Source organism: Ambystoma mexicanum, chromosome 1q (assembly GCF_040938575.1).
Source record: "Ambystoma mexicanum isolate Mex_15411 chromosome 1q, UKY_AmexF1_1, whole genome shotgun sequence".
Taxonomy (NCBI): domain Eukaryota; kingdom Metazoa; phylum Chordata; class Amphibia; order Caudata; family Ambystomatidae; genus Ambystoma; species Ambystoma mexicanum.
Genome location: NC_090922.1, coordinates 147,597,738 through 147,611,920, shown reverse-complemented (window position 1 = coordinate 147,611,920; position 14,183 = coordinate 147,597,738). Strand labels below are relative to the sequence as shown.

Genomic DNA, 14,183 nt, shown 5'->3' with positions numbered 1-14,183 from the left:
ACCCTCAGAATACCATCCCAGGGTCAGGATCAGGTGGCTGCTGCCTTTCCCTGGCCACATGGGAGGAGACTTTAGGCAGGGGATCAGTGATGACACTGCTGCAGAATTAATCACAGCAAAAAATCTGCACGATAAAAATGGAAGGACTCTGTTGTATGTGCATAATATACACCATACATGAAATCGATCAAAATGCAACTCGGTATTGAGATCAATCCATGGAATCTATTTATCCTTCTATTGATTGATGTGTTAGAGAAATATGCCGATCAAATATCCTGCACTGCAACAATCCGACCCCACATCTGGGACACAAAAAGCCCTGTTTTTAATCTTAATATTTTAAAAATAAATAGAATAGTATCAAAATGCAAGCAGCACGCACATTTTGAATGGTACGAATGTTGACGTTTAAAACACTGCAAATAACTTTAGACTGCAATGAGAATGAAAAAAGTGCAGCTTTTTTCCATAATCGCACAAACATCTAGGCATAAAAAAAACTTTAATGACTATTCTGAAGAATAGACCCAAATACTTGACAATGCAGACACCCTAATGAACATTTTTCAAAAGTTAAATCAAACAATCTACAATATACCTGAATCCCACCTCTCCTGAAATCAAAAGGTGAATCGGTTTTCAGAATAAAGTTGCAAACAGAACAACATAATGTTGTAATGTTCATTTGGTTGCAAATATTTACAAAGGCTTGGGATTTTGAAATGCTGCGAGAGCAGTGGCTAATTCGCACTATTCTCAGAGAATTAGTTTCACCCTTGCAGCACTACAGTTTCACATGCTCATTTATTATTTTATTGAATATGGAACAACAGTTTTCCACAAATCAATTTAAAATGTCTCAAACCATCCGGTACCAAATTACAGGAATAAAAACCAATGATTATGCTACCTATGGTTTCAATTGTAATTCTAAATGCTGAAGAATACCTTTATTGAAATACTTTTTCTTTACTCTTTGTAATTAAAAAAAAAATGTTTTTAACCCATTAAGTGCCATGGGCTCCTCCCCTCCCCCCAGTGCCAAGGCCTTTTTTGGTAATTTCGGTATGTCGGCATTTTTGTTACATGAGATATCTAGGCCAAATTTGGCCCCTTTTTTTTCCCCACATGTAGGTGGTCGTAACGCCACCCAGGAATCCTAGGTTGTTGTAGGGGGGGGGGGTGGGAGAAAAAAACCAAAAAGGGTGAAAATGTGTTTTTTTCCAAAAATGCCAATAAAATGATGTACAAAGAAGCCTGCGTGGGTGTGTTTTTTTTTTTTTTTTTTAATTTTTTTTTTTCCCCTTTTCCTTGGAAGAGCTAGGAACAAATGGTTTGCTGTGCTGAATTCCCCAATTTCCTGGCTTTCAAGAACAGGTTGAGTGGAAACGAAAAAAAAATATTTTGATGTGGTTATCAACCGTTTTGTGAGAGGTAGGCGATTTTTGCCAATTGGACATGCATAGACGGAATCGAAGAAAGGGGTAGAAAAGCCGCAATGGAGGACAGAAGGGATACATTTCTGAAAAGTAGACACAATTCCAACTTTAGGTAGGGACGATTTGCGCAGGTCAGGCAACAACTAGGTAGGGGAAAATGACATCTGTCGCCAACAACAGATGACGTACACTCACAGGTGTACCGTTTTCGTCGGTACCGCACATGTGTGGGTGCACTTACCGGGGGGCAAAAGGAAAAGGGTAACCCACTGGTAACCCCAAGCCTTTCGGCACAGCACATTTTGTTTGTGTGGGCAACCTGCAGATTTGGGCCTAGGGTGTCGAAGCCAGCAAGGAAAACGTCGAACCCCATGCATTTCTGAAAAGAGGACACCCGTGGGAATCCAAAGATGCCTGACTTGCGCAAATCTCCCCAGAATGTATTACCCACAAGCCTCGCCAAAGACCCACATGGGTGAAGGGTGCCCAAGGCCAGGGATATTACCGCCGACTTTGCTGGAGTTCAGGCTGGCCTGCATTACAGCTTCTCCCTACCAGGGAGTCCCGGCAGTGTGCCAATACCTCCACGAAGGGTAAAGTTGTAATGCAGCCTAGCCGCAACTCCAGGACGGTTGGAGGTGATGTCCCTGGTCTTGGACATCCATGTACCATGTTGGTGTACCGTCCCCTAAACACAGCGGCAGCTCCAGGGAGCCCCAACAGGGTCCCCATTCCTCCCCGGAGGTGACATCTGTAACGTAATGTAGCGCAGCCAGAGGTGGAGCCTGGGCTTGCAGACGGACAACCCACATGGGAGGCATCCGTTCCCAGGGAAACACCAATGTTCTGCTGGCATGGGGGGCAATTTGTGGCCTGCCCCTGCAATTGTGTCCCAGCCCACCAAAATATCTGCCCAAAGGGCCCATTCCCACCCACACCACCAACAATCCAGCCCCAGTCTCACCCACCCCACTGACAGTGGGCCCTAACCATAGAATAATAAAAAAAACCTTACTTGCAATGTTGCAGCTGCTTGCGTAGAAAAAGCTGTAAACAAAACAAACATGTGTTACCTACGGTCTCGGCAGCAAAAACAAATCAATAATTTTCAAGCATCCCCCCCCCCCCCTTTGCAAGCCATCCCTGGTGGTCTACTGAACCTCGCCCCCCAGTGAAAACCACTTGCCCCTTCCTACGGGCAGATATCTCCCCCCAGTGAGGGCTGCATGAGGTGCCCCCCCACACTCCATTTGGGGTGGGGGAGAAGCCGACCCCAAAACGTCAGACAGGCCCCCCCAATGGATGGGGCAGTAGGGTTTGGGCACCCTGGGGGCAGATTGGCACACCAATGTGCCCATCTGTGCCAAGGGAAGTTTGGTAAACAAATTGAAAATGGCAGGCTGCACTTTAGGCTGGGGGGGCTGAGAGGCCCCCTAAACTGCCAGATCATTTTGATATGTAATGGGGGTGCACCTCTCCACCCTACCCCAAATGGAGGGGCGACACATCTCATGTAGCCCTCCCTGGGGGCAGATAAGGGGGGGGGTGTCCTGCACTCCTCCCTGGGGTCATGTGTCCCCTCCTAGGAGCAGATATCTGCCCCCAGGGAGAGCTGCATGACATGGCCCCCACTCCATTGTGAGTGGGGCAGAGGGTCACCACCCCTTCCCATTAGAAAATTCCCTGTCAGTTTGGGGTGCCCCACAGCCCCCGCATCCCCCCAAAAAAACGGTCCTCCATTTTCACTTTTCTCCTTTGGTAACCCAACTCCCCTTGGTGCAGACGGGCACATTGGTGTGCCAATCTGGCCCCAGGGTGCCCAAACCTTACTGCCCCACCCACTGGAGGGCCTGTCCCTCAATTTCTGCTGGCCTTCTCCCTCCTCACCCCAAATGGGTGGCAGGGGCAACTCGTGCAGGCCTCCCTGGGCCTCCTACAAACTGCTGTGTGAGGTACACCCACCCTCCATTTTGCAGTGGGGGAGAGGGCCACCAAAAATTGTGGGGCACTAAGGTTTGGGCACCCTGGGGCCAGATTGGCACACCAATGTGCCCCTCTGCACCAAGGCATGTTTGGTAAACAAAGATAATATGTAATGGGGGTGACCCTTCCCCCACCCCCACACACCAAATGCAGGGGGGCATCTCATGCAGCCCTCCCTGGGGTCGGATGCCCCTTCCTAGGAGCCGATATCTGCCCCCAGGAGGGCTACAAGAGGTGACCCATTTCCCCTTGGGGTCAGGGGGAGAGAGCCACCCCCCTTTTCTGTAAAATAAATCCCTGGTGGCTATTGCCCCCTACTCCCACCCAAATCTCTCTTTTTGTTTTTTTACAATTTGCCGCCTTCCCTGGGGGCAGATGATCAGCCATCTGCCCCCAGGGTGGCCCTAACCTGCAGGCCCCATCCTTTGAGGGCCTGCACACTCCTGGTGGCCCTCCCTCCAATTGGATGGGGGGGGTACCACATGTACTCCTGCCTGGGGGCAGAATCTTCCCCCAGGGAGGGCTACAAGGGGTGCCCCCCCTTTCCACTTGATGTGGGAGGGGGAGGGCCACCACCCTTTTCATGAATTAAAAAAAAATCCATGGTGCCTAGTGCCCCGCCCCACCCCACCCCATCCCTGTTTAGTTTTTATTTTTTTCATTTTTCAGTTTGCCTCCCTCCCTGGGGGCAGATGATCCGCCATCTCCCCCCAGAGTTCTGCACATGTGCCCCCATGCTTTGGGGGTTGGGGGGGGCTGCTTACTGTAAGCAGCCCCCACCTCTCAGACAGATCCCTGGTGTCTAGTGGGCATTGCTGGGCACGGATCATAATGCTTTCACAAAAGGTGTTTGTTGGAAAGGGGAGAATTTCCCCTTTCCAACGACACCTCCCTCCATCTCCGGCTTGAAATGCAGCCAGAGATCGAGGGGGAGAAATGTGGAGACTCACCTTTCATTTTCACTGCGCCAGCCTGAAATGGCTGGCGTGGTGAAAATTATTTCACTTTCACGCCGGCGTGCATTACACATGCTGACGTGAAACTGAAGGTAATCTAGCCCCCGGGAAGTGAGGGATCTCGTCCTTGGCACTACTGAGGTAATGTCAAGGACGAGATCTCGTCCTTGGCACTTAAGGGGTTAAGAGAATTGAATGCAGAAGAAAATGAGCTCACCTTTCCTGGTGTAGTAGCTAGACAGCTTATTTTATCTCCTCTGTTGTCCATTTGTTGACCTAGACCCTCGCAAATGTTGGCCATAGATGGAACTTCGTTCAGTTTCATCCAAAGTGGAAAACGACTCCTTTTTTTGGCAGGAGAATAAAAAAAAAAAGATTCAGTAGGACCCTCTTCATCATCCTTCTTCCTTCACATCATATATCATATCATATCAGGGACTTGAATAATTTGGAATAGCTCTGCCTGCTCTTCAATTTGATGACTCTGTTCAAACTGACGTGATTTGTGCTTCTTTTCATTTGATCGGGCTGTCTGTGTGAGAAGCTGTTCACAAAATTGAACAAAACCTTCAAAGTATATTGTTCCCAGTAAGAAGGGTGTGTCCTAACGAACCACGGCCATAACCAGATGGGCAAGGTGATATTTTCCTGTTTAAGTTATGTATCAGTGATTCCCGTATACTAGAAACTCATTTTAATCCAAGTTATGTAATTCTTCAAGTAGGGGCTTGGGGGTAATGCAATGCTTTTCACATTTCATTTTTCAAATTGTCAAGTATTACTCGAGAGATCAAGGTTGTCTAAACCCTGCATCTACTACAGCCAACTTGGCTAAGCGTGAACATATCTTATCCATTACTTGCAGCTTAGTGAATGTGTGAATTAGTGAACCATTCTGAATGCCTCAAATAATCTGGGTAGGAAGGATAGCTCAGGGGCAACACGAATCCCGACCCCACGCTTAGAAACCACACGTTGGTGTTCAGCACGTTAGAAAAGAATAATTATAATAATGTTTTGGGTTTCATGAATTTGACCTTGGTCCATCACCATGTGGGCATCTTGCTTAAGTGGGCTGCTCAAGGACCCTGTATGAATAAAAATACATGTACATGAAACAGGGACTCCCAGCCTACTCCACGACTTCCTTGTGTTACAGATCACCACCTCTGCTTGGAGTGCAGTATCTAGATTAATTTGGAAATCCAGCAAAATCACTTTATTCTGTCTCTATTGCAGACCTTTCATTTTCTTCTTTTGGGTCTTGTGTCTAGCTATTTCTTGTCTAAGCTTGTTCATTTCTTTTTGCTATTTGTCACTTTTTTAAAGTTTGATTTGGTTTTACATTTGGAGGTGGACACCTTTGAAAGGGAACTCTTAGCTCTTTCCACTGAGTTCTCTTCTAGCACAAATGTGGCCACAATTTTCTCATACCTGAACTTAACTTTCTTGCTTATTTGATTTTATGTCAAGGACTGAAAAGGTGTCGCTCTATGCGTTTTGTTCAGAAAACTAGGGATGTTTTCACTGGGTGTATAAAGCGCTTATTTTAAGGCTTGAAATATCTTTCCAATCTGATCTACCTTTTCCGCTTCTGTGTGCATTGCTGTTTGAAATCTATTCCTTGTGTCCTGGTCTAGTGTGTGATTCAGCTTGGACAGTATTTCTAGGGCCATTAGTATCAGGGCTTCCCTGTTAGGATCTTATCATTTGATCAAGGCTTTGTCATTTGTTTTAAGCATTTGCTCCAATAGAGAAATATTTTCACTGCCATTTTGACTGTGGGTGTGGTCATTGCTCATATGTTACACTATTGATATATAACTTTCTCTTCCAGGAGAGGAATTCCGATAACTGACAATTGTATATATTGTTTGGCCTCCACTCATCCTGATACTGGTATCTGTTTTCCTGGAACCTAGCAGAGGGTAAGTTGTGGTGGTAATCTGTTCTAGGACAGAGGTTTCTAACCTTAGCCCCTCCAAATGCTCTAAACTATAGCTCCTACCAGCCCATGCAGTCTTAGCAATGTTGAGGGATCATGGGAGTTGTAGTCCAAAACCTCTGGAGAGCTGCAGGTTGCAGACTCGTAACGTAAGTGGTGGGATAATGGGTTCTTTCCAGAGAGGGAGAGACGTTCTGGTTTGGATTCCCTGGGAACCTAATCCTGGGCTTTGATAATATATTTGGTGGGAGAATATATTTGTACCACAGGATGGGCATAGACCTTTGCAGCTCTACAGATAAGGGGTGTAACTGCCACTTTTACTCCCTATAAATAGGCAAATGCTCCCAGAAAATAAAAATGGGCAGTAACAATACTCCCAACAAATAATAGGAAACAGACACATAGGACCTTGTGCCCCTGCTTTCACACACCCACCTCCATGATATGTTTGGATGAGTAGTTCACGTAGTACCACAGGAAGAAATTACTATTACTGCCTAATTGGAAGAAGTAAACGTGTATCTTTTTTAATGTGTGTGAATAACTAGGTGCAAAGGAATTCTGGCAAAACCATTTGTTTTCCAGTGAAAATATTTTTATTATAAAATATTCCCATTTGATAATTGAACTTACATTTTTATTCGCAAAACGCATCATTTTACTCACAACTTCTAAAATTGGGAGTACTGATGGATTGATGAATTTATTATGTGATCTGTTTTAAGCGTTTTATATTTTCAGGATTGCTGCGTATAAAAATGAGAGAAGCTCTTAATTGTTTTGTTGCCTAAACCAGATAAAGATCATACTCTGTGGTAATTGCAGACCGATATCTCGGTCTGTATTTGGATTTAAAGATCTTTCCAAAGATATGGGAAAATCAATTGAGCAAAATATAAGCGAGCTGGTGGAAAAATCTTAGGCAGGGTTTATGTCGGGAAGGTTTGGATACGATAACATTAGATCGATTTGGAATATTTTATGAATGAAAGGTGGAGAGAAATCTACTTCAGTAATGGCATTTTTGATGCTGAGAAAGCCTTTGACAGGGTTGAAGTTCCTGGAATATACTTCACGAATAGTGGTATTTGGCCCAGTCTTCATAGGAGTTGTTGGGTAGCCCAGCACAATTCGCCACTCACGATTACTGGAAACTCCCTGACCCCCTGGTCTGACCAGTTCGACATTTCTACCTTAAGGAATAGACGCTATCCTACGCCATCACTTCGTCCAGCAATCTATAGAAGCTCTCGCCAGCTCACTGCTTCAAGGATATTACCCCTCCTACTAGTGCCTGCCTTCAGGCCCCCCTTGTCTAACGACCCAGAGACACTTGCACAATCCTACAACACCGCTATCAAACTAGCAGTGCACGCTATTGCCCCGCTCAAACCCCGGAAAGCCAAACCCACCAGTCATGCCAATGCTTGGTTCACCAATGACCTTCTAGAACTCCGATCCAACAAATATGCTGTCTTTTATAGCTATGGCAAGCAAACTACTCGGACTCGGCCAAGTTAGAATTCCAAAACCGTTCTAAAGAATAGAAAAAAGTCATCATCCGAGCCAAAGCCACCTCATTCGGATATAGGATTTCGGATGCAAAATCAGACGTCAGAGATCTTCTCTATCTTCAGGGACTTGGAGACTTACCAGCCCTCCACTCAGAACATTACCAAAGACCAGACCTGGTGCGATGGGATCCAAGCAGCCATGCTTGACAAATTAAACACCCTCTAAACCAAAATCAAAATGACCCAACAAACTCACTAACTCTCCCCTCCCTAACCAGCCACAAACCAAGGGATCAACCACCACGTTCTCCTTTAGAAATTCAGGAACAGGATATCCTCAGTATCATGAAATCCATCAAACCCTCCCAACTGCAAAGAGGGCATCTGCCCCACAGCCATTATCAAGGATTGTGCCAGCTCTCTCGCCCCCTTTCTGACAGTCTTCATTAATGCATCCTTCTCCACCGGAAAGGTACCCCCCCTGCCTCAAGAAAGCCTGGGTCCGAAAAAATAAAAAAGACAAAAATAAACACATTGGATTCCATGTCACCCAAGAACTACAGGCCCATAACCAGTGTCCCGTTGCTGCTGAAAATACTAGAGCAGCCTACGTACAAGTGCAACAATTCATTGAGGAGAACAAACTCCTCTGGCTGCATCAACCTGTGTTCCGCACGGGCACAGTACAGAAACAGCTTTACTTGATCTGAAAAATCAAATGGATGATGCAAGAAACCTGGGTAAGCCTGCTCTACTTCTAGACCTCTTTGCAGCATTTGATCTCGTTGATCACAACGTCCTCTGCCACCACCTTACTTCAACAGCCAACTTCTCACCCAATGCCACCGCCTGGATCACATCCTTCTTAAGGTCAGCCCATGCAATTCTTCTCCGACAGAGCCTCCGCGTCACTTGCCATCTTATGCACGTGCCACGGGGTCTTTCATCTCGCCCACCCCTTACAATATTTTTACAAGACCCCCTCTTCTACATCCTGGACTCATCTCCTACACCCACTGTGCGGACGATACTAAGTCCTTGTTCGAACAGGTGACTGTGAATCTGACTCCAGAACCCTCCACGCCATTTACACTACCATCCAAGCCTGGATGGCCATGAACGGACTATGTCTCAACGGTGACTAAGACTGAGCTTCTCCTGATAGGGTCCACTTAAACCCTAAAGAATCTCAATACTCAATTCAGCCACTTCACTATTGATAAAATCAAAATCCCGGTCTCCGATTCAGTGAAAACTCTTGGAGTATACTTCGACTCAAACCTCTCCATGACCAGGGAAGTCCATGCCATTGCCTCTGCCAAGGCATACCACGCCAAACTCTTAAATGTAGCCAGACCATTCCTATCCAAAGACAATTGCATTACCGTTGCCAGAGCTATAACCGGGTCAAGACTCGACTACTGTAATGCTCTCTTCCTGGGCATGTCAGTAAAAAACATGCAGAAGCTGCATATTATCCAAAACGGCACTCTTCGTGCAACCATAGGCATCCCCAAAATGGAACACATAACTGCTGCCAGAAAACAGGCGCACTGGCTACCTATTAAAGAGCACATCCTCTTCAAACATTTTTTTTATTGTTATGATCAGTAACACCTGATCTTTCAACAAATATTATACAACATTTTAAATGTCACATCAGTAATAGAAAAATTTACAAACAACACATTACACTTTTGGATTTACATGAGCATTCAAAGAAAACTTAGGTGCATTATTTAACAATTAAACACAGATTATTACATTACGTTAACCACTGTTAGCATCTTTCTGTTTTATATTCAAAGAATTTAAATATTTCACAACTGCGTATCTCAATCGTTTGGAATGACCACTATGTAATATTAGCCATAGTTGGTCAGGCACGATAACAGTGGTTTCATTAAACAGATGTTTGAAGTAAAATATTTGCACTGGTAACAATTCAACACACCCCACTATCGGATTTCAACCTCTTGGTCACAAAAACGACAAATCTGGTCGGATATCTTTTTCCATCTAAATAATATTTCTCTTGTGGGCCACATATTTAACCTGAATCGCAAGAAATCTGTACGATGGCTTGGACTGGGAGATAGCTTTTAAATATTTTTCCACATGGCCTTGAGCTTTAAGATCAAATGGATTCTGTACGAATTTCTGAATTATCAGGCAGGCAATTCTTGTCTTAATTCAATCGGATTTCCACAATTTACATTTGGCTTTATTTGGATTCTCAATTAGTAAGATCTCCGAAATATCTGCACTCTTTAAAAAAATGTTTAGCATGATCACGTCAGTTTTTTTGCAAAGGTATCATCTGCTAGCAACAAATGTCGAGATATAATTAGAAGTAGCCCATTAGTATTAGCCTGCATAATACATTTTCTATACAGGTGGCATACTTTCCATTTATATACAGCATAGAAAGAAATTAGACCCATTTCGTGTCTGATAATCGGCATGGATTCAGAATTTGGTAACATAAGGGATCTTTTCCAATAAGCATTTTCATATTTAGACCAGTAAGCATAGGATTTAGATTCTGACCCATATAAAATAGTTGGAATACATTTTTGTTTATAATATATATAATCAAAGGGTCTATGGTGAATTTACAATATTTCACTCAAATGATTCGTGCTTGTGATAGAGCTGTAAAATGTTTAATTTGAATATGATCTTCATATGGTTTGTCAGAGACGTGATTATTCATGCATATCCCAAGATGGATGTATGAGTTTACTACCCGGAGATCACTATTCTGTAACTGCCAATGATCTGTTTTCTGCCCATTTTTCACGCCAAATTTCATGACTTGAGTTTTGATGGTATTAATGCTAATGCAATTTTTCCTAGCATAGGTATCTAGGGTATTCAACATGGTGCGTAATCCTGGTGGTGTTTCTGGATAAAAGCACCATGTCACCGGCATAGAGAAGCCAATTTATGGCTGTCCCATATAGTTTTGGTGGGTCGCTAACCAACCCTCCAAAGCTGGACCCATTGTCTAGAAGGAAGAAATTAAACCGGGCAGAGGCTAACAAACAGTCCTGTTTCAACCCCCAAGTGGTCACTATGGGGTCGGACAACAAGCCATCAGTACTCGGACAAATCTGGATTGAGGTATTCACATGCAATATGTACCATGGGCATGCCAGATCCATCAGTTTCTTAAGTAGTAGTTCCCTAGGAACAAGTTCAATGGCTGACCTATAGTCCCTGAATGCCGCATATATGGGTTGTTTACACCGTTTCCCTTGATGGATGATGGCATTCAAGGTAATTAGGTTAATGGCTGTTCCTAGGCCAGGTAGGAACCCTGTTTGAAAGGGATCTCTGTAACTCAATTTATTTAGCCATTTGTTAAACTTGCCTAGAATCATACGGGCGAAGATTTTCCCAGGGCAATCTAATAAAGCAATTGGTCTATAGGAGGCAGGGTTTGCCCGGTCTCCTTTCTTAAATATGGGGAGGATGATCGAAGTTTTCCAATTCTGGGGGATACGCCCTGTCGCCATGATGTTCTTGAATATAAGATGTAATAGGTCAGCCCATAGGTCTATATTTTGTTTTAATATAACATTATGAAGACCGTCTGGCCCGCCGCTCTGGAAGTACTCAACTTTGATATGAAGAAATGTATATCATCCCGATCAAAGTGCACATTATGATCAGCGATAATTTTATCCCAATTTAGAAGAATATTCGAGAACGGTGTGGCAAATATATTACGAAAGAATGTTCGCCATTGTTGTTCACAAATTGAATTTATTTGCATCGTTGGTAGATTTTTAGTCAGGGTGTTATTTAATAGCGCCCATATACCCCCAGATAATTTTAGGCTGATCTGTCTCATACCCTCACCATCATGTTGATATCGCGAGGCATGACGCGCTCTTAGCCATCTTTTGTATGAACTTTTTCATTGCTTTATCTGCTCAAGCTTGGTTGCAAGAGTAGACCTGGGCACATTAGATAACCGCCGTTTTATATGTCTCCTTAATTCACTCTTTTTACATTTGACCTCTAGGTCAAAGGCATGAAGGTGACTTTGATTACCTCGCTTAGGGTTCGCCCTCTGAGCTAAAAATAGCTACATAGCATGAACATAACATCCAGCATCACTGTCATCGGAATAGAAGTCACACAAAACATTTTTATACCGACATAGTTTTAATTTGGACCATTTTACACGATTGCCAGAGTTGTTAACCTGCAAATCAGACTTACTGATATTAAAGGTCTGTTTCTTTGTTATAGGCCATTCACACGTTAGACACAGTTGACTATGATCGCTCAGAATTGTTGGCTTAACCGAAAATGCTGATATTTTACTCTGGGAAATGGTAATTCACATAGATGTAATCCAGAGTTGCATGACTACCATCATTATGCCAGGTGGCCTTGGGGGGGGGGGGTGGGGGGCGGTTGGCATTATCACCTTGTATTGAACCATTTACCATTATAAGATTTCGGTCAGTCGTTCTTGATGACCAACGATGTTCATCCAACATACATCCATCATTGTTTGGAGCCAAAAGATGTACATATAAGTCTCCCATTATGAAAGTATTATTAATGGTTTCATCTAGCTACAACTGATCAAGTATCATGGACAAATTTTTTCCCCCAATAGATATTTACAATGGCACTATAACTTTGGCCATACTGAACCTTGACATATTGAAAGCGGGGGGAGGGAGATCTATGCCATAGGACTTCCAAATTGTTGTCCTTACGAAGGCCGTCAACAAACCAGCCATTGAACGTCCCTTCAGTGGAACAATTGCAGGGACTATGTAGATATTATATTGATCCCAAATAGGTATAGCACGGAGCCACGTCTCCTGGAACACTAGAATGTCATATTGGAGTAACTCCTTACTCCTGTTACTAATGAAATGTTTGTGTCCTCGCGTGTTCCAGGAGACTAGGCTGATGCTTTCAAAGGTCTGGGATTGTTATGATCTCATATTGCAGACTTGATTCGTCCACACGTTTTGTATGCTTCCAACCACGGATGCCATAGAAGCTGTGCTATCACCAAAAATTCTATCTTCTGGATGGTCAGGAATTAAGAATTTCGTTTCATAGATAGTCCCATCTTGTGTCAGAATAAAACCCAAATTATAGAATGCAGTTCGCGCTAACCACAAGGTATTTAACACAACCCTCGACTGGATGAACACCCGTGCTTCCGTAAGATCTGTATTGTTAACAAATTCCACTAAGCTAATATCGGCTGTGATTTCTGCGCAGATGTTAAAAAAAAACTGGCTCGTTGAGATCATAAGTAGCAAAAGGATAACCACGGCATTTGATGAGTAAGCAATGATGGTTTTTAAATTGTGCTTCCCCAATATACCTAGATGCAGTGGAACCAAGCTCATTCTGTTGAATTTTGTCTGGTCTGCTATTTGTTGTCGACCCTGGGCCCCAATGGACGGAGGGCTCTTGAACCATCGTTGTTTGGAGCAACCTTGGGCCTTTCAGTAATCGCTCTATATTGGGTATGTCGGTATGGGGAACCTGATTGGGTTGCTCAGAATTACTTGGCATCGCCTGATTAGATCGCCTAATGGACTGTGTAAGAGCTTCATTTTCCCTGGTGTATTTTTCAAAAGAGGCCCTTATTTCATCACGCAGGTCTTGTATCATACCATCAGTGTTGCTTAACTCACAGCTATGAGCCACTTTCGCTTTGAAAGGGACTACAGTTGGCTTTGTCACTTGAATTTCCCTGTTGGGTGCTATAATATACTGTGTGGGGGCGTCATTTTCTTTGGTATATTTTTCAAATGAGGCCCGTATTTCATCACACTAGTCCTGGATCATACCAAGAGTATGTGGTGATTCATTTCCATGTATGGCTTTTGCCGAAATCACAAACCTATTGTCCGCAGCTTAAGTTTTGTGATTTTCTGTGACCTTTAATTGTATTGGGTTGACTGCATTTGGGATATTTTCACATCCACTTGGAGTGGATTGAGAAGAAGATGCCGCAATTGCAAGTAGATCATCAAGTGGTTTATATTTGAGTTTCCTTCACTCTTTGATGGTCTTCTAGTTTGTGATTCAATTTCCTTTTTTTCTTGGCAGCAATGACCAGTCTCGCTGCTTTTTTAGCTTTAGTTACAGAGTTCCCATTGGAAGGTATACTACTTTTTGTACAGTCTATATCTTGTATCATAGTCCGTACGGGCACCTATGGCTGTACTTTTAAATTAGTAAACATTGGTGCAAAGGGTAAGCTTTGCACCTTCGGGATTACCTCAGTTGGTGTAGCAGTATCTGGTTCAAGACTGACTTTAGTGATATCTGCTTTTGCAGAAGTCAG

At 43.7% G+C, this 14,183-nt stretch overlaps 1 protein-coding gene across 2 annotated transcripts in view; it reads left to right on the top strand.

The window, feature by feature from the left end:
* Positions 1-14,183, top strand: part of ZDHHC7 (zinc finger DHHC-type palmitoyltransferase 7) — a 468,302-nt gene that overhangs the window by 22,991 nt on the left and 431,128 nt on the right. Inside the window, exon 2 of one of the 2 annotated variants that reach the window (XM_069636275.1) lies at positions 6,219-6,309. The exons of the other annotated variant lie outside the window; for it this stretch is intronic. The gene's annotated coding sequence lies outside the window, so the exon portion shown is untranslated. The remainder of the gene's footprint in view (positions 1-6,218; positions 6,310-14,183) is intronic. 2 annotated transcript variants of the gene reach the window in all.